This window comes from Panthera onca, chromosome A2 (assembly GCF_046562875.1).
Source record: "Panthera onca isolate mPanOnc1 chromosome A2, mPanOnc1 haplotype 2, whole genome shotgun sequence".
Taxonomy (NCBI): Eukaryota; Metazoa; Chordata; class Mammalia; order Carnivora; family Felidae; genus Panthera; species Panthera onca.
In genome coordinates this window covers 54,324,983-54,348,682 of record NC_138340.1, presented here as the reverse complement: position 1 = coordinate 54,348,682, position 23,700 = coordinate 54,324,983, and positions in this window count along the sequence as shown.

Genomic DNA, 23,700 nt, shown 5'->3' with positions numbered 1-23,700 from the left:
TGATAATTGGGCCAATGCTCAAAGTGTGCTGCTCTTTATGAGATTTGCAAGTTGTGTTCAACTGGTCAGAATTCTTAGTGCATCAAGACATCTCAAGAACCAGCGTTCAACAGAAAGAACATCTGTTCTATCACGTTTAGTTTTTCATTTATTGTAATGATTAAAGGTTCATACCTACAATGGGCTATGAGAGAAATCGTTGCAGGCAGCTTAAAATTTTCTCATGTCCTTTAAAAAATGTATTTTTTTATTTTAGGGAGAGAGAGCAAGCAGGGGAGAAGGGCAGAGAGAGAGAATCTTAAACAGGCTCCATGTTCATTGCAGAGCCCAACATGGGGCCCAATATTACAACCATGAGAACACGACCTGAACCGAAAATCAAATGTCGGATGCTTAACCGACTGAGCCACCCAGGCATCCCTAAAAAACATGTGTTTTTAATAGTTGATGTTTCAAGCACCAAATGTAACATCAACAAAGTTTTAATCCATTTCACACACCCTAAAATAAATAAATGCCCTATCATAATATAGTCCAGTTTTTCATTTGAAGACTGCTTTATTTGCTTCCCAAAATATTTATACATAAAATTTGAATTTGCCAGTGAATCTTTTTCTCAGTCAATTAAAGAGTATGTGTAATCTGTGCATGTTAAAACTTAACCCACAAGTGTTATAACTCCCTGAAGCATCATTCTGCCTCCCAGGCGGTCCCTGACAGCCTCCTTTTAATAGAGACCCTGACTCACACTGCTTTAAACACTGGAATTTTTTTTTTCCTCTTACTCATTTTCAGTAGGTATCTTCCAAAACATATGACACACTTCCTGCTGAAATTCATTTTATCGCCATGACCAGGTTGTCAGCCCAGACACTTGTGACACTCTTGCTCCTGCCTTAAAACATCCTAGACTACCTTTATACCTTTTTTTAATAGTTTTTTTTTAATGTACTGAGATAGAACTCCCACCACCATGCAATTCACTCATTTAATGTGTTTTAAACACCCATTCAATAGTGTTTAGTATATTCACAGAGTTGCATGCCAGCATCACTGATTCCAGAACAGTTTCATCACCACCAGAAGGAACCCTGCCCCCCTTAGTTGTCACCCTCTTCTCTCATTCTTCCCAGCACAAAGCAACCACTAATCTACTTTCTATCTACAGATCTGCCTACTCAGGACATTTCATATAAATGGAATTCTACAATGTGTGGTCCTTTGAGATGCATCTTTACCTTATTCCTTTTATTGCTGAAAAATATTGCATTGTATGAATATGCGACATTCTTATTCATCAGTTGGTGGATAGTAGTGCTTCTATGAACATTCAGACCCAAGTTTTTGAATGAACATATGTTTTCATTTCCCTAGGAGTGGTATTGCTGGGTCATATAGTAACTATGTTTAACCTTTTGAGAAACTATCAGATTGTTTCCAAAGTGGCTGAATCATTTTACATCCCTACTAGCAGTCTCCACATGCTCACCAGCCCTTGTTATTATCTGACTTCTTAATTATACCCCTCCTCTGTGTTAAAGTGGTATCTCATTGTGGTTTTGATTTACATTTCCTTGATGACTATTTTTATTCTAATAATCTTTTTTCATTAGCTTTCCTATCTATAACCTCCCAACACAGGCTGCCGCCATCACATTTCATTATTTCCCACGTGCTTGCATTACTGAAAAGACTTCCATTTCCCCTCTAAAAACTGCTTTTCATCTACCATGGGGTGGAATTCCATATATCCCAACTCAAAATTATGTCCAAAGTATGATTAAATGGGTTCTGAATGAGGCCCCACCCATAAGAGAAGATATGTGCTTGAGCTTTGCAACTGCTGACCTAGCAACTTTGAGACTCTTTCTGCTTAAAACCAAGATTTTATTTTATTTTTTAATGTTTATTTATTTATTTGTCAGGGGAGGGGCAGAGAGAAAGGGCGAAAGAGAATCCCAGGCAGACTACGGAAGGGGAGGTTGGTGGGGTGGGGCTCAATCCCACCAACCGTGAGATCGTGACCTGAGCCGAAGTCAGACACTTAACCGACTAAGCCACCCAGGCGCCCTAAGACTTTTTTTTTTTTTATGTTTTTATTTATTTTTGAGAAGAGAGAGACAGAGCATGAACAGGGGAGGGACAGAGAGAGGGGAAGACACAGAATCCGAAGCAGGTTCCAGGCTCTGAGCTGTCGGCACAGAGCCCAACACTGGGCTTGAACCCACAAGCTGTGAGATCATGACCTGAGCTGAAATTGGACGCCCAACTGACTGAGCCACCCAGGTGCTCCAAGACTTTATTCTTAAAAAGGAAAAAGGAGAAAGGAAGGAAGGGAGAGAGATAAAGAGAAAGGAAAAAAGGAAGCAGGCAGGCAGCTTGGCTTTCCACTGGCTGTGTGACCTGGGACTTGGTTGTCCCAGGTCCTCACACAGGTGCCCCACCCGTCAGGCCATGCCTGGTGCCTCTTCACTCATCTGCACCTTTGCATGCACTTTTCCCTCTTCTTGGAGTGACCACCCCCGTCCTTGTTTGTCACCTAGCAAGTTCTTATTCTTTTATTTAACTTTATTAAGAAAACTTTCAAAGACAGGCAAACAATGAATAGTACAATGAACCCAAGTCAACAATCACCGACTTGCGGTCAGTCTTGCTCACCTGTACTTGCCCTCCACTCCCCAAGCCCTCAAACTGGATCCATTTGAGGTAAATACAAGAGAGCAGGCATTATTTATCCATTTTGACTTTTTTTTCCTGATCAAATGCTCCTTTTTTATTAAGATGACATTCACATAGTAAAATTAACCAGAGTTTTAAAGGGAACAACTCAATGTCATTTGGTACATTTGCAGTATTGTGGAACCACTGTCTCTGTCCGGTTTGAAAAGTTTCACCACCCCAAAAAGAAAGCCCAGAGCCATTCAGCACTAGCTCTCCATTCCCCTTCCACCCTCTGCTAATCACATTCTGGGCTCTGTCTCTATGGATTTACCTATGCTGGATGTTTCATTTAAACTGGAATCATCAGGACAATGAATAAAGCACCAGAGTGGGGTGGGGGTGAAATAGAATCATCCAATAGGTGACTTTTTGTGCCTGGCTACTTTCAGTTAGTATAAAGTTTAAAAAGTTCATTCACTGGGCTCAGTGGTGGCTCAGCTGGTTGAGCATCCCAACTCTTGATTTAGGCTCAGGTCATGATCCCAGGGCCATGGGGTCGAGCTCCTCGTCGGGCTCCTTGCTAACCTGCTTGGTATTCTCTCTCTCTCTCTCTCTCTCTCTCTCTCTCTCTCTATCTCTCTCTCTCTCTGTCCCTCCCCTGCTCACTCTCCCTCTAAAATTAAAAAAAAAAAAATTTTTTTTTAAGTTCAAGTTGTAGAATGTGTCATCACTTCATTCCTTTTTATGCCTGAATAACATTCTGCTGTATGAATAGACCACAATTTGTTTATCCATTCATCAGCCAATGACCACTTGGGTTTTTTCCACCTTTTGGCTGTTCAGAATCCTGCTATAAACGTGTATGTGCATGTACTTATTTGGTTATCTGTTTTCAGTTCTTTTGGTGTCTATACCTAGGAGTAGAATTCCTGGGTCATATGGTAATTCTGTGTGTAACTTTTCCAAGTCTTAAGCCACCACTCCTCTGTGAAGCCTGTCCTGACTCCCCCTTGTACATTCAGATGTCCCTGCCTTTGTGGCTGTCTCTGTTGCAGCACCTGCGTCACTGAATGGCTTCTCTTGGTTTATGTGTGGTTTTACCATACCACTCCCCTTCTCCTGGTGACTGAATCTGCTTTCATGAAACACTCACCCCATTCTCGCTCCCCATAGTTAGAGTAGACTAACCCCACATGACCCCTGGCCCAAGAGATGGACAAGTGATCTAGTCAGGCTGTTCAGAGTTGGCCCTGAGGCTCTTGCTGGCTGTGTTGGGAAAGAAGGACTCTTCCCCCAGGTTTGCTACCCACACAAGTTCTGTGTGCCCAGAGTTGCCCCAGGCACAGCCTGTCTAACAAACATGAGGTCAAGAGGGAGGAAGGCAAAGCCAAGACATGAAGACAGGAGATAAGTTCCTTATGAAACCAGTTTGACTCCTGGATGCAGCCATGCTTAAAGCCATTTCATCTCTTGAACCTCACAATGGCATGAGCCACTAAATTTCCTTTATTGCTAAGGCTGTTTGAGTTGGGTTTTCTTACTTGCAGCCAGGAGACAGACGTGATGGTTGACCCAGAAGGGATTGCCTGCTGATACCTTTACAGAACCACACCTCCCTGATTCAGCCATGCAGTCTGCATGAGAATCACCATTATTCTGAGTCTGGGACTGTCAGGCTTGGGACCTGAGACAGGGTCAGTCCTAGCTTTGGTGTCATAGAAGAAGGTAAGTGTGAAGTTCATAAGGGAGAGCTGTTGGCAGGGAGACCCCAGGCCAGCAAGGACAGGGGAGACAACACACACCACCGCACCGAGGGTGCGGGCCCCAGCTGTTCCTGCGGTCAACACACGCTATCCTCGCCATGGTCTGACATGTCAGATGTGCCAATATAATTCCAACTAATCCCCCCTTTTGGCCTGATCTAACCTGTCTATTCATGTGTCTCCCACAAGCCCCTTAAAACACAAACCACTTCTGGGGCATCTGAATGGGTCAGTCAGTTAAACGTCTGACTCTTGGTTTTGGCTCAGGTCATGATCTCAGTTTCGTGAGTTTGAGCCCCACATCGGGCTCTGTGCTGACAGTGCGGAACCTGCTTGGGATTTCTCTCTTTCCCTCTCTCTCTGCCCACCCCACCTCCAACTCACGCTCTCTCTCTCAAAATAAATAAATTTACACACATACACACACACCACTTCTCATTTCCTTCTGTGCCCTTAACACCAGCACAGCATTTTGCTAGGACACCTGCATGGACACACAGCTGACTTTGTCCAGTGCTATCCCATTCTAGGAGCTAAGTTATTATTTGTATCATCTTGTTTAATCCTCCCAATATTCCTATTAGATGCAAGTAGAACTATGCGAAATTTCCAATACTCAACTGAGTTTTGCCCAACAAACTCAGCAATTTCATGTGGCCCAATCTAATATATAAGGTATCTTGCTAATGAAGCAAGGGAGATTTTGGAGTCTTGCCCAACATAACCCAGGTAGAAAACGGTGGAGTCAATGGGCAAGGTGAGGCCTTGATTTTTAGATAGCAGGAGGGAGTGAGGAGAAGAGAAACAGGAGAGGAGAGCCACATAACAGAGCCACAGTCCCTGCCTGTCTGCCTTCTGCTCAGTGGACAGCTGACAGCAGAGGCGGCCAAGGGCCCTGAGGTGCAACAGACACACCAGGGCCACAAGGAATTGCCACAGGTTCACCACGGGGCCATCTCACTGCTTTCCACAAGGCTCAGCCCAGACTGGTGACAGCATCTCTGCCACTCTGGGAGTGTGCAGCAGGTCACACTCAAGGCCTGGTTCATCCTGCAAAGCCTGGTGGTCAGCACAGAGAACAGAAGCAGGGTCTCGGGGAAAAGTCTCTGTGAAGTCACTTGATGTGGGCAGAGCCCGCAGCCTGCCTTCCGCCCAAGTCCAACTCCCTGTGACCTCAGGCAAATCACTTCACTTCTCACTGCCTCTTTGACGCAGCCGGAAAATGGAGATAATAATACACCAGCCTCATGAGGTGATGAGGGGTTCATGAGTTAATGCATCAAAGTAAACAGAACAGAATCTGACACATAGTACAGGCTCAATTCATGTAAACTAGTGTTGCTATTATTTGGAAGCCCTGCTCCCACTTGCTACAGCCACTTGCTGTCACCTCCACACCTTTGCACATGTTGTTCCCACTGGTTCTCTGTCCCTCTGTCCACTTAGGAAATTTCTATCCTTCCTTCAAGAGTGCCTCTTCTCAGAAGTCCTCCTTGACCAACGCTTCTCCTCTTACCACCTCCCCCATACAGACAAGCAAAGTGGTCTTCAGTCCCTTTTCTAAGTATCCATTCTAGCACCAGCTAGGCTGGGCCTCTGTAACAGCTACACAGTGAGTTTGGTGGTGCATTTACACATCTGTCAGCACCCCCAAGTCTATGAGGGGAACAGGGAGGGGCTGGGTTCCTCTCCTCAGAGACCCCACAGCCCCTCGATGGATAGATGATGGCTGGGGCCCCAGGATCCTACAACACATATCCCATGAGGGCACTTCAGGATGCTGCCAGCTCCGGAAAAGGAGGTATCTAGGGTGAAATGGTCAGTGATTGAACTAGAAATCTCCCAGTTATGGCACAAATACGAGAGGAAATTGAGTCTGGAGGGAGGCCAGTATGCAATGGGTTCCCACACTTCAGACCCAGCTCCCTGGTGCCATCCATCGGAGAACTGCAAACTGACTTACAGTGGCCTCCCCAAAGGAATTTGGAAACACTGTGCACCTTCTCACACAATTTAAAGTTGACATCTACAATGTTTTAAAGTTTAATCAGACGTAAAGAATGTGCTTTCCAGGATATTTAATTTTTAAGTATGTATGTATGTATTTTATTTTTAGAGAGTGTGAGCAGGGGAGAGGGACAGAGGGAGAGAGAGAATCTTAAGCAGGCTCCACGCTCAATGCAGAGCTGGACATGGGGCTCGATCCCACGACCCTGGGATCATGACCTCAGCCCAAATCAAGTGTTGGATGCTCAACCGACTGAGATACACAGGTGCCCCAGGATATATTAAATATTGGCATTGTGTTTCATCACTATTGGTAATATTTCCAGTGAATCTAAAGAGCATACTGATTGGATACCCAAAATCACCCACATAAAAAGTACATGAATAAGCTCTTCTTTATTTATGAAATTTTATTTACTTCATTGTTCTTTAAACATTTTTTAAATTTCTTATCCTTTTTTTTTTAGTAATCTCTACATCCAACATGGGCCTCCAACTCATGACTCTGAGATCAAGAGTTGTGTGCTCTTCCCACTGAGCCAGCCAGGTGTCCCTTACCTCATTATTTTTGAATATGTTGACTATTCAAAATAATGACTATTTTGAAACTTGAATTCAGTTCCACAGTCCCCACAAAGTTTCAGCCTCGGGTAACATAGTCTTATACCTGATCACATGATCCTACTTCTCTGTACCAAAACTACAAAATAAAGTAGTTTCAAAAGTTTGTAAAGTGAAGTTTCAAAAATTTTAAATGGTCTGTGGGGGTGCCTGGGTGGCTCAGTGGGTTAAGCGTCCAACTTTGGCTCAAGTCATGATCTTGTGGTTCGCGTCAGGCTCTAGGCTAACAGCTCAGAACGTAGAGCCTGCTTTGGATTCTGTCTCCCTCTCTCTGCCCCTCCCCTGCTCATGTTCTGTCTCTATTTTTCAAAAATAAATATTTTTTTAAAAAATTTAAATAAAATGTTCTGTGGCCATAAGTGTTTAACAAATGTTATTTTGGGAGTGCCAGGGTGGATCAGTTGGTTGAGCATCCAACTCTTGATTTCAGCTCAGGTCATAATCCCAGAGTCATGGGATTGAGGCCAGCATCAGTCTCTGTGCTAAGTGTGACACCTGCTTAAGATTCTCTCTCTCTCTCTCTCTCTCTCTCTCTCTCTCCCTCCCTCCCTCTGCCCCTCTTCCCCACTCACCCTCTCTCTCCCTCTCTAAAATAAAATTAAAACAATTTTTTTTCATGTTATTTCGGAAAGTTAACATTACAAATATTACTATGCAACTGATCAAAACACTATGTGTTGATAAATATTTATTAAGCAAAATGTTACTTGAATGTATTTTTAATGAGCTGATTAGATCACCCTGGTTTTGTGTACCAGTGGATAAATATTCCTTATATCTATGATGAGACAGTGTTCAGCTTCATCTCTTCATGTTCTCATTTTTACAGGTATAAACACTCAGAGGTCTTGTCACATAAATAGGAGACAGAAAAGAAGGAGTAGTATTGGAGTAACGTAACTCTAAAATTATTTTAACTTCCTTTTGCGTTTTATGCCAACATTAATAGTAATCCATCATCAGGCCTTATTTTTTGTTGCAACCAGGTGATTGGTAAATACGCATTCATTATACTGGTTCCTCTGCTTTTGTGTGTGTTTCCCTTTTCCCATAGTAAAAGTTAAAAGAAATTATGCTTAATCTCTATTGGTCTACTAGAGGATTGGGCCCTCCTGCAATTTTGTTGCAAGCAAAACATGGGGGCTACTTGACTGGCAAGAGTCTTTCTCTCCCAGTCTTTGGAGCCCTTAGAGCCCTTCTTCCTCTCCAGACAGAGAACAGGACTTCCAACTGGCCTTTTGTTGGCCTCGGTTGGGGGCATTTGCCTTTCCTTCCCAAAGCAACAAACTACGTTCTCAAAGAGTCAGTGGTCCATTTGAAGACTGTGTTGGGTGACGATGATGATGCCTATGGCCAAGGGCCTGGGAAAATGGGTCAGGCCAAGAAGGACAAAAGAAAGATTCTGTCTCAGAATGCATTCTTTGCTCCCCTCCAGCCTCTCCCATGAGCTGTGCCTGGAACCTGGCACTTCCAATGCCTAGGGTCATTCACTTAAGAATGGTGAGGCTGGAACTCTCTATATCCACCTTCTCAAATTACTTCAGCCCAGGGAAGCTTAGTGGATAAATTTCAATTAAAATAAAAGCGAACAACTAAATGTGGTCCTAGAATGGATCCTGATCATGGTTGGGGCAAGGAGAGGGAGCATGCTATAAAAGACCCCTTTGAGACAATTGGCAAGATGTGAATAAGGTTTTGCAGGTTAAGTAATGGAATTGCACCATGATTAAATCACCTGATCTTGAAAACTGTTGTGTAACCGAATGCCCTTGTTCTTGGGAAGAAGTCACTGAAGGTTATAGGGTTCAAGGGTGTCACGTCTGGAACTTACTCTCCGGTGCTTGGAGCGGGACTTGAATATGCAGAGAGTGGGTAAGAATGCTAAAACTTGGTGAATCGGGGTTACGAAGGGAGTCCAAGAGTCCTCTATACTATTCTCACAACTTCTCTGTAACTGAAAGGGTTTCAAAACAAACTGATGCAGCAAGCCTGGTCTCTGTCGCCGCCTGGTTGTTTTTTCGGGGAACGCACCCTTCGTGTCCGAGTCCTTTAAGCTCCCCGCCTCGGGCAGTGGCTCCTAATGTCCCTGGGTCCAGCCACACGCCAGCGACAGCCTCCCACCTAGGGCGTCCCTGGCTGTGCCGGTTTGATTTCTCAGCATGTTTAAGTCCGTCTGCCTCTGTGAACAGCTGCATGCATATTTCTTGTGCGAAACAATGTGAAGTCACATTAATCTTAGGTTTGAAAGAAGTCGGAATTTCAGAGCTTCCAACCCAGATCAGATGCTTTCTACAACTAGAGAAACTGAGCCCGGAGAGGGCAAGAGATAGAGCACAACTAGAAAAAAAAGTCCTTTTCTCAGCAAGCGGCTGGTTCAAGCCCCACCGTCCACTCATTAGATTGGACCCTCAAATCTGGCCACGCCCCTAAAGTCTGGGTTCCCGCAAGGCGCTGACCTCACCTCCTACTCCCCACGTGCCTCGGCCCCGCTGGCCTCAAACCCACTGGGCGCCTTCTCTCATCTTGGGGCTTTCGCCCACGTGGCCCTCCGCAGCAACCCCCAGAACATGAGTCCTCCTGCACGAGTCTCCCCAGGTTTGCATTCATCTGTTTGTCGTTGCCTTGTGGCTGCGCACCCCACTCCCCCACTGGAATGGGGGCTCCTGTGGACAGGACCTGTCTGTCTGGTTTCCCAATGTGTCCACTGTGCCTGGCACAGAGCGGGGCCTTTGGCGAGGGCAGGAATGTTTGGGTCTGGTTCCTTTATCCCTCGCCCCAGCTTTGCTCCCAGGTGACCGTCCGCGAGGGAGTGTCCTTTCCCGGAGCTGTGGTTTCTGAGGAGCTCAAGGCCCCCGAACGGGGAAATGGGGGTAGGCAAGGTGGGGCAGCTAATGGTGGCCCCGCCCTCTAGGGACAGCGTGCTGCACTAATCGTGAGGTGCCGGAAGAGCGGAGCGAGGGGCGCGGCGGGGCTCGCGACGACCCCTGGCTGGCGGGCCGCAGAGCCTGGCCTGGGTCCCCTTCCAAGCTAGGAAGGTCCGTGCGGGCTGGAGGAGTCTTCGCGCGCAGCCTAAGCACCCCACCCCCAGCCCGCTTCCTTTCCGCGTCCACAGGCCAGACCCCGGCTCGTGCAGACGGTCCCACCTCGGGGACAATGGCAGAGGGCGAGCTGGAGCGGACGTGCGGACAATGGACCCCCGCCCACCCTGGCCGGCCAGCGTCCGGCCTTTCTCGGCCTGGGCGGGCGGGACGCAGACGGGGCGTGGGGGGCGCGGAGGTGGCGCTGCTTCAGGCCTCCCCTTACCCGGGCTCGGACCGGCTGAGAGCCAGAGCTCTGGTGTGGAGCGGAGAGCCGGGTGCCCGTGCCCTCCCCTGGGACGAGCCCTTGGTCCCTCCCACAGCGTTTTCCCGGGGTCTACCGCCTGGAGGCCTGATTTACACCCACCTCTTTTGTTTTAAAATGAAGATACAATTTATACAGAGGGAAATAGATCTCAAAGGTGAAGTTTGATGAGTTTTTACACGTATATATCCTGTAACCAACACCCAGAACAAGATAGAACATTCCCAGCTTCCCAGAAAATTCCCTGGTGCCCCTTCCCAGTCAATCCCTGACCCCAACCCCAGACCCTGGCAGCCACTGATACTTTTTTTTTTTTTTCGGTCCCTACAGCTTTGCTTTCTCTAGAATGTCATATAATTGGAATCACACAGCGTGGAGACTTGAAACAGGGTTTGAGATTCACCCCATGTTATTGCGTCCATCAGTAGTGTGTTTCTTTTTATTCCATTGTAAGGCTTATACTTCCATTGGTTTGTCTGTTCACCAGTTGCAGGGCATCTGGATGGCTTCCAGTTGAGGGCAATTATTAATAGAGCTGTTATAAACATTTGTGTACAGGTTTTGGGGTTTTTTTTTAATGTTTATTTTGGTGTGTGAGAGAGAGACAGTGTGAGTGGGGGAGGGACAGAGAGAGGCACACACAGAATCGGAGGCAGGCTCCAGGCTCTGAGCTGTCGGCATAGAGATCAAACTTGTGAACCATGAGATCATGACCTGAGCTGGTCAGAGGCTTAACTGACTGAGCCACCCAGGCGCCCCTGTGTACAGGTTTTTGTATGGATGTGTGTTAGGTTGCATAAGTTCTACTTTGACTTTTTAAGAAACTACTGAGTGGGTTTTTAGAGAGGCCACACCATTTCACACACACATAGACTTCCAGCCATGTAGGAGAGTTCCCATTGCCCCAGCCCTTGTCATCTCTTGGTGTCGGTCGTAAATTTCAGCCATTCCAGTGGGTGTGGAATCATCTTAATCATGTTTTTTAATTTTTAAAAGTTATTTATTTATTTATTTATTTTGATGGGGGAGGGGCAGAGAAAGGGGGTGAGAGACAATCTCAAGCAGGCTCCATGATGTCAGCTTAGAGCCAGAAGTGGGCTTGAACTCACAAACCATGAGATCATGACCTGAGCCAAAATCAAGAGGCAGATGCTTAACCAACTGAGCCACCCAGGCACCCCTCAAGAGAGTGTTTATTGACTAAACAAAAGAGCAAACACCCAGAGCACCCCTCACCTTTAGTATGTCCCAATGAAAGGAAGTCCCAATGGTTTCCCAGCCTTCCAAGTACTGTTTAGGTACAGGTATGGGCCCTGGGGCCAGAGTCAGCCCACATGCACACCTTAGTGGACTGATGGCTGTCCCCTCAGTCCTTGAACCTTCCTGTGTTCCAGTCATTCCCAGACTGCCAGCCCACAGGGGAAGGAGCTGGTACCCCAGGTCAAGAGAGAGGGGACTGGGGTTCAACCTGAATCCTCCCTGTTTGGCCATCCAGCCTCCCTTTCAAATAAAGAGCCTGTCTTGGTCCACTCAGGCTGCTATAACAGGATTCCATGGACTATGTGCCTTATGAACAACAGACATTAGTTCTGGAAGCTGGGAAGATTTGGTGTCTGGTGAAAGCCTACTTCCTAGTTCATACATGGCTGCCTTCTCAATGTGCCTTCACAGAGCAGAAGGGACAAGGAAATTTTCTGGTGTCTCTGTCTTTCTCTTTTTTTAAGTTTATTTATTTATTCTGAAAGAGCACGCACAAGCCAGGGAGGGACAGAGAAAAACAGATCGTGACCTGAGCCGAAATCAAGAGTTGGATGCTTAACCGACTGAGCCACCCAGGTGCCCCTAGTGTCTCTTTTATAAGGGCACTAATCCTATTCATGAGTGCTCCTCCTCCGTGAGCTAATCACATCTCAAAGGCCCTATCTCCTATATCACATTGGGAGTTACAATCTAACATATGAACCTGCCGTGGACACATTCAGTCTACAGCAGCACCTCTGGAAGAATCATTGATAGACGAATGGGGAAAGAGGCAAATGAACACAGGTGCCGGGTTTAGAAGCCCACACACCTGGCAGGGCCTCTCATGGCTGGACCACTGGGGGCCACCACCTGAGTCCATGGGGCATCTGCAGGCTTGGCTCTGCTTCTGATGCCCCTTGTGACCTGAATTTTGGAAGATGGGGCAGTGTTGCTAAAAGGCGCCTGTTCGCCTTCAGCAACACACCTACTATGTCTTGAGCACTGTCTGGCACAGGGCACACAACCCTTGCTCTGGTGAAGGTCACAGAACGGCAGGAGAGCACTCTGGTTGGGGATGGCGTCTTTGAAGGGGGTGTTTGAGCAGGGAATGGAGTCCGTGGGGAGGTGTGGAGAGAGGGCACACAGGCAGCCAGAACAGGAAGGCTAAGGCCCGCTAAGGTGTGGGAACACTCTCTGTGCACGCGAGTACCAGTGAGAAGGCAGGCACTGCTGGAGCAAAGAGCAAAGGGGAGAGCAGGAGATGGAACTGGGGGCAGGGGGGGGGGGGGTCGGATGGCGTTTTAGTCTGCTCCAGCTGCCCTAATAAAGTACCACGGCTCACCCACAGAAATTTCTTTTCTCACAGTCCTGAAGGCCAGAAGTCCAAGATCAATGTGTTGGCAGGTTTGGTTTCTTGTGAGGTCTCTCTGCTTGGCCTGCAGATGGCCACCTTCTTGCTCTGTCCTCACACGGTCTTTCCTCTGTGTGCGGCCACGTGTGTATCCTAATCTCTTCTTATGAGGACACTAGTCCTCTCAGCGTAGGGCCCACCCATATGACCTCATTTTAACTCAGTCACCACCTCTGGAATTAGCCCTCTCTCCAATTACAGTCATATTCTGAGGTGGTGGGGGTTAGGACTTCAGCACATGAATTTGGGGGGCTCATAATTTGGCACAGAACAGATGGCTTTTGCTCCCAAGGATGTGGGGGCCTGGGTGAGGCACGTTGAGCAAGAACAGACAAGATCTGATTTGCATGTTAATAGGATCCCTCTGGCGCCAAGGCCAAGGGAAGAATAGACTCCAGAGGAGAAGGGGTCACCAGGGAGGAAGCTGCTGCAGGGTCCTGGCTAGAAACTGGTGGTAGGACAAGTGGGCAGGGGTCAGACTCTTGTTATGTTTGGGAGGTGGAGCCAGCACATTTCTTGAGGGATAGATGGGGGAGGTGGGGGGAGAAGAGGAGATGAGGGGGACTGGGGTGCAGGCCTAAGCCTCTGGCTGAAGGAGGCCCCAGCTCCTTCGGGCATGATTGCTTATCCACCAAGTGCCTACCGGGTGCAGCTCAGTCCCTGTGGGTGAGGAGGGCGAAGCCTGGAGGCAAGCGCCCAGGCCACAGGGCATGCTGACTTGGCCCTTCTGGTTCTCTGGCCCTTCCTCCTGGCAACAGAGCCTGAGCCCCCACTTGGACAAACATCTTGCGGCCGTTTCCGCCTCGCCTGCCCGGAGCCCCAGCCTGGCCTGAACAAACACTCGGGACCTGTGCTTCCGGCTTCAGCTCTGGGAAAAGCCCAACCAGGGGCTGTCGAGGTCAGCCCTGGAGAGAAGAGTGAAGGAGGAGGCACCCAGGCCCTACATGGGTCCAAGCCTGCCCTGGGGGTCCCCTGCCTCTTCTGGAGCCACCAGAACAGTGCTAGGGCTTCAGCGTCCCCATCCCTCAGATGGGCCTAAGGTGGGTGTACCACCTGAGAGGACTATGGGGAATGGGGCCTAACTATACCCCCCTCAGAAGACTATGGGGGATGGGGCCTAACTACACCCACCTCAGAGGACTATGGGGTATGGGGCCTAACTACACTCACCTCAGAGGACTATGGGGGATAGGGCCTAACTATACCCACCTCAGAGGATTATGGGGTATGGGGCCTAACTACACCCCCTCAGAGGACTATGGGATATGGGGCCTAACTACACCCCCCTCAGAAGACCATGGGGGATGGGGCCTAACTACACTTCAGAGGACTATGGGGGATGGGGCCTAACTACACCCACTTCAGAGGACTATGGGATATGGGGCCTAACTATACCCCCCTCAGAAGACTATGGGGGATGGGGCCTAACTACACCCCCCTCAGAGGATTATGGCCTAACTATACCCACCTCAGAGGACTATGGGGTATGGGGCCTAACTACACCCACCTCAGAGGACTATGGGGGATGGGGTCTAACTATACCCCCTCAGAGGACTATGGGGGATAGGGCCTAACTATACCCCCTCAGAGGACTATGGGGGATGGGGCCTAATTACACCCACCTCAGAGGACTATGGGGGATGGGGCATAACTACACCCCCCTCAGAAGACTATGGGGTATGGGGCCTAACTACACCCCCCTCAGAGGACTATGGGGGATGGGAAGCCCTGGGTGTTGAAACTGGCACCTAGGGGCATGGTGCTGCCCACAGGGCTGTGAGAGGCCTGGAGGGAAGGTTCTAAGGGACCCCCCAGGACCATGGTGCTGTGTGGGGAGGGCAGGGGGCAGATTTCACCTTCCCTCCTGTGGCCACCCCATTCTTATTCCCATTTTCTGAAGTGTCCCGTGGTGTGCACCTCCAGGCCTGTTCCTGTCACTTCAGAGCCTCCTGGAGTCCCTGTCAATTAGGAACCCGGCCGGGGTTGGGGAGTGGACATTCCTGACAATGTGAAATATGTGAACATGGTTGACTGGGAGGAGTGAGCAGAGGCAGCTGGATGTGAGGGAGGTCACCCTACCAACATGCCTCCCCGTTAACTTCTCCGTGAACAGTGGCATGAAGTGGACAAGTCGCAGGTTCTGGGATCAGAAGGACCCAGGTTTATATCCCAGCTCTGCAGCAGGACTAGTCCCTCAGTTTTATGAATGTGGAGGGGAAGCTGCTTGGGGACTAAGTGACATGATTAGGACAGGGCACCAGCACCCGCAGCACCGTGACTGTGTCGTGTGCACTGAGGTGCACATAGGTATTTCCCACTCATGGCCAAGGGGGACAGAGTCTCCTCTCCCCACCTCATGGGGGTCCGGGAGGATCCACCATTCAACACCCCCTAGTTGAAAGCTTTACCAGATAAAGTCTCCCCAGCTGGGGTTTGATTTTGGTTTTGTTTTTGTTTGTCAGGCAGGATCTGGGAGTGGAAACAATGGAATTAATGTGTGGGTTTTTTTCCCCCTTTGGAGCAGTTTCTCCTCATGTGGGATTGGATTCCTACCTCGTCTTCCGGTGTTTGGAGGAGCCACCAGGAGAGGATGGGTGTGGGTGGAGGAGGTCAGCGAGGGGAGGGGAGGGGGAAGGTTTGGCAGGACAAGAGTAGGGAGAGATGTGCTGTGCTTCTTCCTGCCTCTGGGTCTTTCCCCTGGCTGTCTCCACCTCAACACCTGCCCCCATTGGTAGTCCCTATGTCTCCTTGAGCTCAGGCATCACCTCCTCCAGGAAGCCCTCTCTGACCTCCCCAACCATGGTTAAAGTGGTGTCAGCACCTTCTTGCTGTCATTAACCTAGTTCTGTCTTGCACTGTCGGCTGCTCATATTGATTTACAGCCCTTTCCTCGGCATGAGCCTCTGAGCTCAGCACGGGGCCTAAAGATGGCTCTGAGGGGACACCACCTGAGTCAAGCAGGGAAAGGAGGACCCAGTCCCTGCCCTACGGTCCTCACTCTCTGCTCAGGAGTTTTGATATGGGAGGGAGAAGGCAGTAGGGGAGAAAGCAGAGGGAGAGTCAGACTCAGATGGGAGGGGCCAGGGCAGGGGCACAGGCACAGAGAGGATGTGGATGGGACAGTGCACAAGAGCTGGACTTTGGAGACTCTGTGCTGTGACTTCGGGCACTGAGTTCTCCCTAGGCCTCAGTTTTCTTCTCTGTAAAATGGGGATAACTGCACCACCTGGCGGGACTAACTTGAATGGTACCAGTGCAAGGTCTTGGGGGTGCACTGCGGGTGTTTTAACCAGCTTAGCAAGGGCAGGAGCTGGGGTTGGTGCCCAGGCGGTGGGGTCTTTGGCTGGGAGGGTCCAGGGCCTGAAGGTGAAAGCAGAGCCTGGACAGATAAATCACATGGGATCCACTCAGCTACTGGTGCTAAAAATAACACTACCACTCCCCACCCCCTCCTTCTCCCGGCATCCTCTGAGACAGGGGCAAGGGTCTTGCAAATAGAAGTGAATTATGGGGGAGGGGGGGCTCAAACCTGCTGTAAATCATGCCGTGACGGCAGCATTTAAGAGGCTTTTCTAAGGCTCCTCACTTAACCTCTTGGCCTCTCCCCAGTCATGTGGGGGCAATGCTGGGTGGGCACAAGGGGGTCCAGAGGGTCCCGGCTTCAGCTTAGGCTTCCTTTGCCTAAGCTCCATTGGTGGCCTTGAGGTCTGGTGTGGAGAGAAGGACTGGAAAAGAGGGAGAGGAGGCAGAGGGAGGCACTTCCTGGAAAACACCTGCACCTTTCTGGCTGGATAATAAATGGGGGCTTGTCTATGGACAGTAACTCGCAGACCCTGGGCACCAACACAGAGTATTCTGTTCCCGTCACCCCATTATGCACGCACGTGGCACTATGGTCAATGTCTGTCAAACGGCAGCCGACCCTTACCATCACTCACCATGTGCCTGGCTCACCAATAACCAAGAGAAACTGAGGCACAGAAAAGGGCAGTTACTTGCCAGGAAGTAGCAAAACTGGGGTTCCACCAATGCTGCCTTTCGAAGGGGGCCCTGAGGACCACGCAAGTGAGTCCAGCCCTGGAAGTTGTGCCAGAGGGGAAGGGTCTGGGGTTTCCGACCCCAGACAGGTGGCCAGCTGCTCTGAGCCCCTATGTCCCCACTGCAGAATGGAGCTGAATCTCTCCCTCTGAGCTGTGGGGAGGCGACGGGTCCTGGGCTGGGTTCAAAGTCCCCCCCTTTGCAGGTGGCCTGTGAGTCCCTGCAAAAATCCACCAGAATTCACATCCCCCTACCCATGGCTTTTGCCCCATGTTTATATTTAACACAAATAATACACATTCTTTGAGGGAACTTAGAAAATTCAGACCCCCTGGCCCCCAAGGCAGGTGTTGGATTCATCCTGCCTGATTCTGCTTCTCCTCGATCCCATGACCTGGGGGTGCACACCCTCCATGGCTGGGCCTCAGGATGCCCATTTGTAGCTGTACTGCCTGTCCAAGCCGGGGTCCTGGGGCTATGGAAGCCCTTGGTTCCTTTTCCAGCAGGGGATGCCCAATTCTGCCCATGGGCCCTGAAGGGGAAGTGAGAAGGCAGAGGCAGGGATGGGGGTGACATGGGTCCACTGAGGAAGTGAAAGTGCCCCTGAATTCTCCCATTTCTGATAGGACTGCCCATAGATGGCCAGTGCCATCCCTTGTCTGGGATGGAGGTTCCCAGAGTGGTGTTACCAGCACCCAGCCAAAACCATCCTTGGGGTCCCTGGAGCCCCTGGCTGTAATTCAGGGAGGAAGGAGTCCCCTGGCCCCCTACCCAGAGAGCCCCATCTCAGGATGACCTTCCCAGCCTCAGACCCCTGACTTTGACCCTGGCCTGGGCAGCTAAGCCTCTTGAGGACCAGGAAACTGAGGCCAGGGGAAGGAGTACCTTGGCTCTGTTTTTAGGTAGAGACTGAGCCAGGACTAGAACCCTGGCCTGCTCCAGCCAGGGCCTCAGACACCTGCCCCAGAATTTTTTGATGGCTGCCTCCAGGCCAGTTCCAGTGTCTCAAATCTCCTGTACCCCCTGTATCTCCATGTGAATCTCCATGGCCACACAGAGCTGGGTTCGAATCTCATGCTAACCTCTCTGCTGATGTGGCCCTGGCGAGCCCCTGCCTCTCTTTGGCCTTATATAAAATGGGGCCAGTGAGACCTGTGCTCATATGGGGAGTAAATGAGGTAAGTTCATACCCGCCCTGGGGGGATCCAGGATGGGTGTCAGTTGGGTTGGGGGGTTGGGACTTGTGGCCACTCCTGCCACACCAGCCATTCCCAGGTGTGATGGGACAATGGGCTGAGTAGCTGCATCTGTGGTGACCTCATCCACTTCCTCTGGGGCCCCACATGGCTGCCTGCTCTGCTGAGGAGAGGGTCTACCCTCCTATCCACTTCCTCTGGGCTCCTTCCTGCTTCCCTAGGTGTGGCCGGCCCTTCCGTCCAGGCGCTCATCAATCTCACCCGAGGTGCCCAGCGTCCGGCAGGCCTTCTCAGGCCATGACTCACTTCCTGTTTCTGGGAGCTGGAAATAGGACTCGCTCCCCAGGCAGCTGCTCAAAGTCTCCACTAGCCTGTGCCCCCCCCAGGCCTGTGCCCAAGTCTGTGTTCTGTTGGACATGAAACCAGCCAGAAGGTGCTCCCATTGCTCGTTTAGGGACGCAGCAGCACCTACTTGGAGGGTCTGGCCATGGGGCAGCAGCAGGGAACGGGACAGATGAGGCCCTGCCCCTGAGACATCTTGCTGATGTTAATCAAATAATCATCTAACTCGTGTGCCACGAGCTCTGTGCAGGGTGGGGTGCAAGGGTGTCTGACCACCCTCAAGCTGAGCGGGGAGGCAAGAGGGAGAACCAACTGGGTGGTGGGACCAGCAGAAGCATGTGTGGGCCTGGAGTTAGGCTGGATGGCTGCAGAGAGACTGTGACGAGGAAAAAGGGATGGGACTTTACCCTAAGAGCTTTTGCAGAATTTCAATTAGAGTAAAACAACATGAACAGATTTACAATTTGAAAACATCCCTTAGGCTGCTGTGTGGAGAAGTGATCTGGGGAGAGGCAAGAGGAAGGAGTGGGAGGAGGCATCCAGGCAGGAGGGGGTGGGGCTTGGCTGGATGCAGTAGTCTTGGGGGTGGAAGAGACCTGAACTGATGGAGGGTGATTAGCTGGTGACCTCTGGGCTTGTGGAAGGAAGGGACAGAGCAGTCGGCAGCTCCTAGGCTCCGCCTTGAGCACATGGCAGTGGGGGCTGGGGTTGGGTCCAGCCTGTGCTACTCCTTTGCTCCGTGACTTTCAACAGGTCACTTAACTCTGCCATGCCTCACCTCCCCCTTCTGTAAAATGGGTAGAAGAGAAACTAAAACTGCCTCCCTCTAAGGTGGTAAATACAATAATCCATGTGACCCTCTTGGAGCAGTGTCTCTTCCTGGGCAGCCTCAATAAACATCAGCTGCTTTTATTCCAAAATCTTTTTCTACTTCAGGCCTGGTAGGTCTCGACCTTCTGCTGTGTACAAGGGATGACAAGACGCCCGTGAATCCAAGAGGCACAGCCTTACCCCGTTTTGCAGATGGGGAAACAGAGGCTCAGGGGGAGAAGGGCTCTGACCAAGGTTCCCCCAGTTGGGAAGTGGCAAAACAGGATGTGAACTGGAATCCCTCTAGCCCCACAGCCTCCCACGCTGTTCTGCTCAGGGACCGAAGTGGCTTTCCCCTGTCCATGGCCCTCAGCTGAGGAAATGGAGGTGAGGCTGGCACCATTACCCCATAAATTTCAACCCAGCCACATCATGTCCTCACTGGAAAATCTGCATTTTAGACACACAAACTCTTCCCAGGCCAGAGCAAGGGGTGTTGGCCTTCCCTGGCAGGTGGATGAGCACAGGTGAGGACATCTGCAGGAGGCCGGGGGGGTGGGAGGAAGAGAAGGTCAAGGCTGTCCTGAGCTGCATAGAGTGGGCACTGACCCAGGATGTGATGGAAGAACATTTGTTCATTTCCTCTTATCCATCCATCCATCCATCCATCCATCCATCCATCCATCCATCCTTGTGAGCCTGCTTTGAGTCCAACATTCTGCTTAGTGATGTTGGGGAAACAAGGATGCCCCCAGTAAGATCCAGCTCCTGCGATCCCCCTGGTTGGTGGGAGGAACAGAGCAACAGACATTGTCATCTGATGTGGGAGCTCTGACAGTGAAAGCACAGGGCACCATGAGGGTCCAAGGGAGGAGGTCTAACCTAGCCTAGGAGGTCTGGGGAGGCTGCCTGAAAGAAGTCAGAGACAAGTTTTGGGGACATCCTGGAGACTTAGACAGAGGGACAGGGCAAGGAAGGAAGTTCAGGGTCATGGTGGGGCTTAGTCTGCACACCAGGGACTTGGGGATTGCCGGAACTTTGGAACTCAGATTCTGACTAAGGGTGAGAGACGCTACGGGGGGAAGTATAGGCAAAGGATGGCGGCTCATGCTGAGACGCACAGCTGTGGTCAGCGGAGGCTGCTCTTGAGTAAAATGGGGAATGGCATCACCCAAAAGTCCCTAAAGAACCAATTCCAAGTTCCTCAACACAGGGGATTCTGGCCAGGCTGAGTAATTATTCCCAGGCTGGGCTGCCCAACGTTAAGGGTTAGACCACCCAAGGCCAGAGGCAGGACCATCGATCCAAGGCCAGGAGCCAGCCACCCATGGTCAGAAGCTAGACCATCCAAGGTCAGAAGCCAGCCACCCAAGGTCAGGCTGAACTCTACAAATCAGAGATTGGGTTATTGAAGGTTGATCATAAAAATCATGGGGTTTCATGAGGAAACCCTCCTCTACCCCGGGGAGCAGCAGCACCAGGATCTGAGAGGTCGTGATGACCTCCAAGTGCCTGAATTCCCATCGGGCACCCCAGATCATGGGCCCACACAGCCGCTCACATCAGAAACTACATGTAGACAAAGGTAGAAGCAGACCCTTGCTGTACATTCATCCCCCACATGAACCCGAATCCCCATCTGTGTACATTCGACCCCAATGTGCACCCCAGGCACACAAAAGCACATTTGTACCCCTGCTTATGTGCATATCCCCCGTCTGGGCACATGCCCCCATCTCCCCACCTGCCGGACATGCACACACAAACCGGGAATCCCCACGCAGGGGCTGCTACCGGCCGGTGCAGGCTGTGGAGGAAGCTCATTACCAGGGCAGTCCCGTGGGGCCCCTGATGCCTCTCTCCTGGTGGCGGGGAGCTGGGCCAGTGGGCTCAGGCCCCAGCCTCTCTGGAAGCTGCCTGCGAAAAGACCCTTCCCCTTTAGGACCAGTAACCTGAGGTGGTGTGCACCCAGCTCTGGGAGTGTGGGCACAGGGAAGAGTCTGTGTGCAGGCTGCAGGACAGAGTCTGCACCCAGTGACCATGGAGGCTCCTATGGTCAAGGGGGGGTCCTCGAACTTACCACCCCTCCCCCTGCCCAGTGAGCTGTGCATCACCCACCCACCATCTCCTCCACAGTGTTCTCCAACTCTGAAAGAGGCACCCCAAGGTGCAAAAGCCCAAGACTCAGGAACTCCCCAGGACTGGAGCCTCCCTCTCCTCACCCCTCCCCACACCAGGTACCCCAGGCCTCCAAGCACACCTCCTACACAGCCCTCAGGCCATCTTTTCCTTTTCTGCCTCAGCCAGCCCCTATATAGGCCCCTGGCATTGCCCAGCTGGATGTCCGCAGAAGCCCCCTCCCTGACTTCCCTCTGGCCATTCTGATCCTACCCTTCTCCCTCTGAAAGCCATTCTTAAAGCCATCTATGGCTTCCCAAGCTTACAGTGTGGATAGAGGGCTCTCCCGGCCTCGCCAGCCCCCCAGCCTCAGGTGGAGCATCCCTGCCCTGCCCCCCACACTTTCTCTGCTCCACCCACAGGAGCCTGTGGGCCTCTGCTCTGTTCCTCCAGGGCTCAGGCTGCCACTCACCTGTAGGCCTTACTGAGAAAGCTCTCCCTTCACCTTCCTCACTCCTCAGCATCCTGCAGATCTCAGCTCTCAAGGGCCACTGCCCCAGGGAAGCCCTCCCTGACCCCAAGGTGTGCTCATCAGCCTATGAGAAACTCTCCTAGAACCACCTGGTATCGCTTCTTCTTAAGACAGGTGGCCCTTTGTGGTGACATAATTATTTGAGTTATTTGATTAAAGATGGTCTTCCCCATGAGGCTGAGCTGAGGATGGGGACCATGCCTTTGGATCCCCATAATACGCCTGATTCCTGGTACATAGTAGGTACTTAGTCAATGACTGTTGAAGGGAGGGAGGGAGGGAGGGAGGAAGGGAGAAGGGCTCCATTCCAGTGTTCGATCCCACCTGTGTGGAGGTTTTTGCCTGTGTGTGGAGGTGGAATGGAGGTGTAGGCCTTCGGAACTGTACCAGGAAGCCGGTGTGAGGACTCACTTTGGGGGCCAGTGGGTCTCCCGGGCTTAGTGGGCAAAGCAGGATGGCCTGGTCTCATGAAGGTGGATGGTCAGTGTGGCCACGTGGATAAACAGGGGTCAGGAGGCAGCTTTGGCAGAGTCTGTCCGGCAATGCCCAGGGAGGGGGCCTCCAACAAAAAAAAAAAAGGGCTGTCTGCTTGGCAGATAGCCTCGGGTGGTGATACAGCCAGCCAGCCATCCCAACATAGCAACCATGTGTCTTGCCCTGGAAGATCCAGGGAATCACTCAGTCCACTGGGGAAGACTATGTCTTCATACTATGTGGTAACTGATTTGATAGGAGGAGCTTCTAATGCCACTTCAAGGCTCAAGGAAGTCTACTCAGAAGGGTCTTAGAGTAGGCTTTGAGGGATGCCTAGGGGTTCCTGAGGGAAGACTTTCTAGAAGAGGTGACATTTGGGCTGGGTCTTGAGGGATGAGTAAATGTTCACTAAGAAAACAAAAAAGGAAACACATCTCTGGACACTGGTTTCTCTTTAGGGAGTTGTACAGGCCAAAGGGCCAGTAAGACCTGGGCCCTTGCTCATCCATGCCAGTCTTTCCCAGTCACCCTGTGTTATTAAGAACAAGGACTCTGGAATCCAGGCTTCATATACCAGCTGGTGACCTCAGGCAAGTCACTGCATGTCCTTGTGCCTCAGTTTCCCTACCAACAAATGAGTATGATGATGGCAGCCTCTTTGTAGGGTTGTTACAGGTTTCAATAAGTTAATAGATGCAAGGTGCTTAGAATTGGGCCCAGCTCATAGACTGGCTATGGAAATAGCATTTATTGTTATTTTGTTATCTGCCATGCACTTGCTCAGGGAGAAGAGGGGTGGTGGGCACTGGGGAGGTGAGGTATCTGGAGGAGCAGCGACTCCAGTGAGCCAGTAAGGAAAACCTATCTCCCACCTCAAGCAGAGGCTGAACATCACTGACCAACTCTGTTGAGGGGGCGGATATATCATCCTATTTTACAGAAGGTAAAACTGAGTCCTAGAGGAGGGTATAGTCTGGAGGGAGCAAAAGGGTCTTGAGATGAGGCCCTGGCTGTGGGTGGGAGGAGGCAGGACAGGGAGAAGTGGGTGTCTGACAAAAACCCAAGCCAGCTCTGAGCTCCATCCAGCACTAGGACAGGGCAAGGGCAGGACTTCCCAAAAGTTAGAGCTGGGGGGATTGTGGG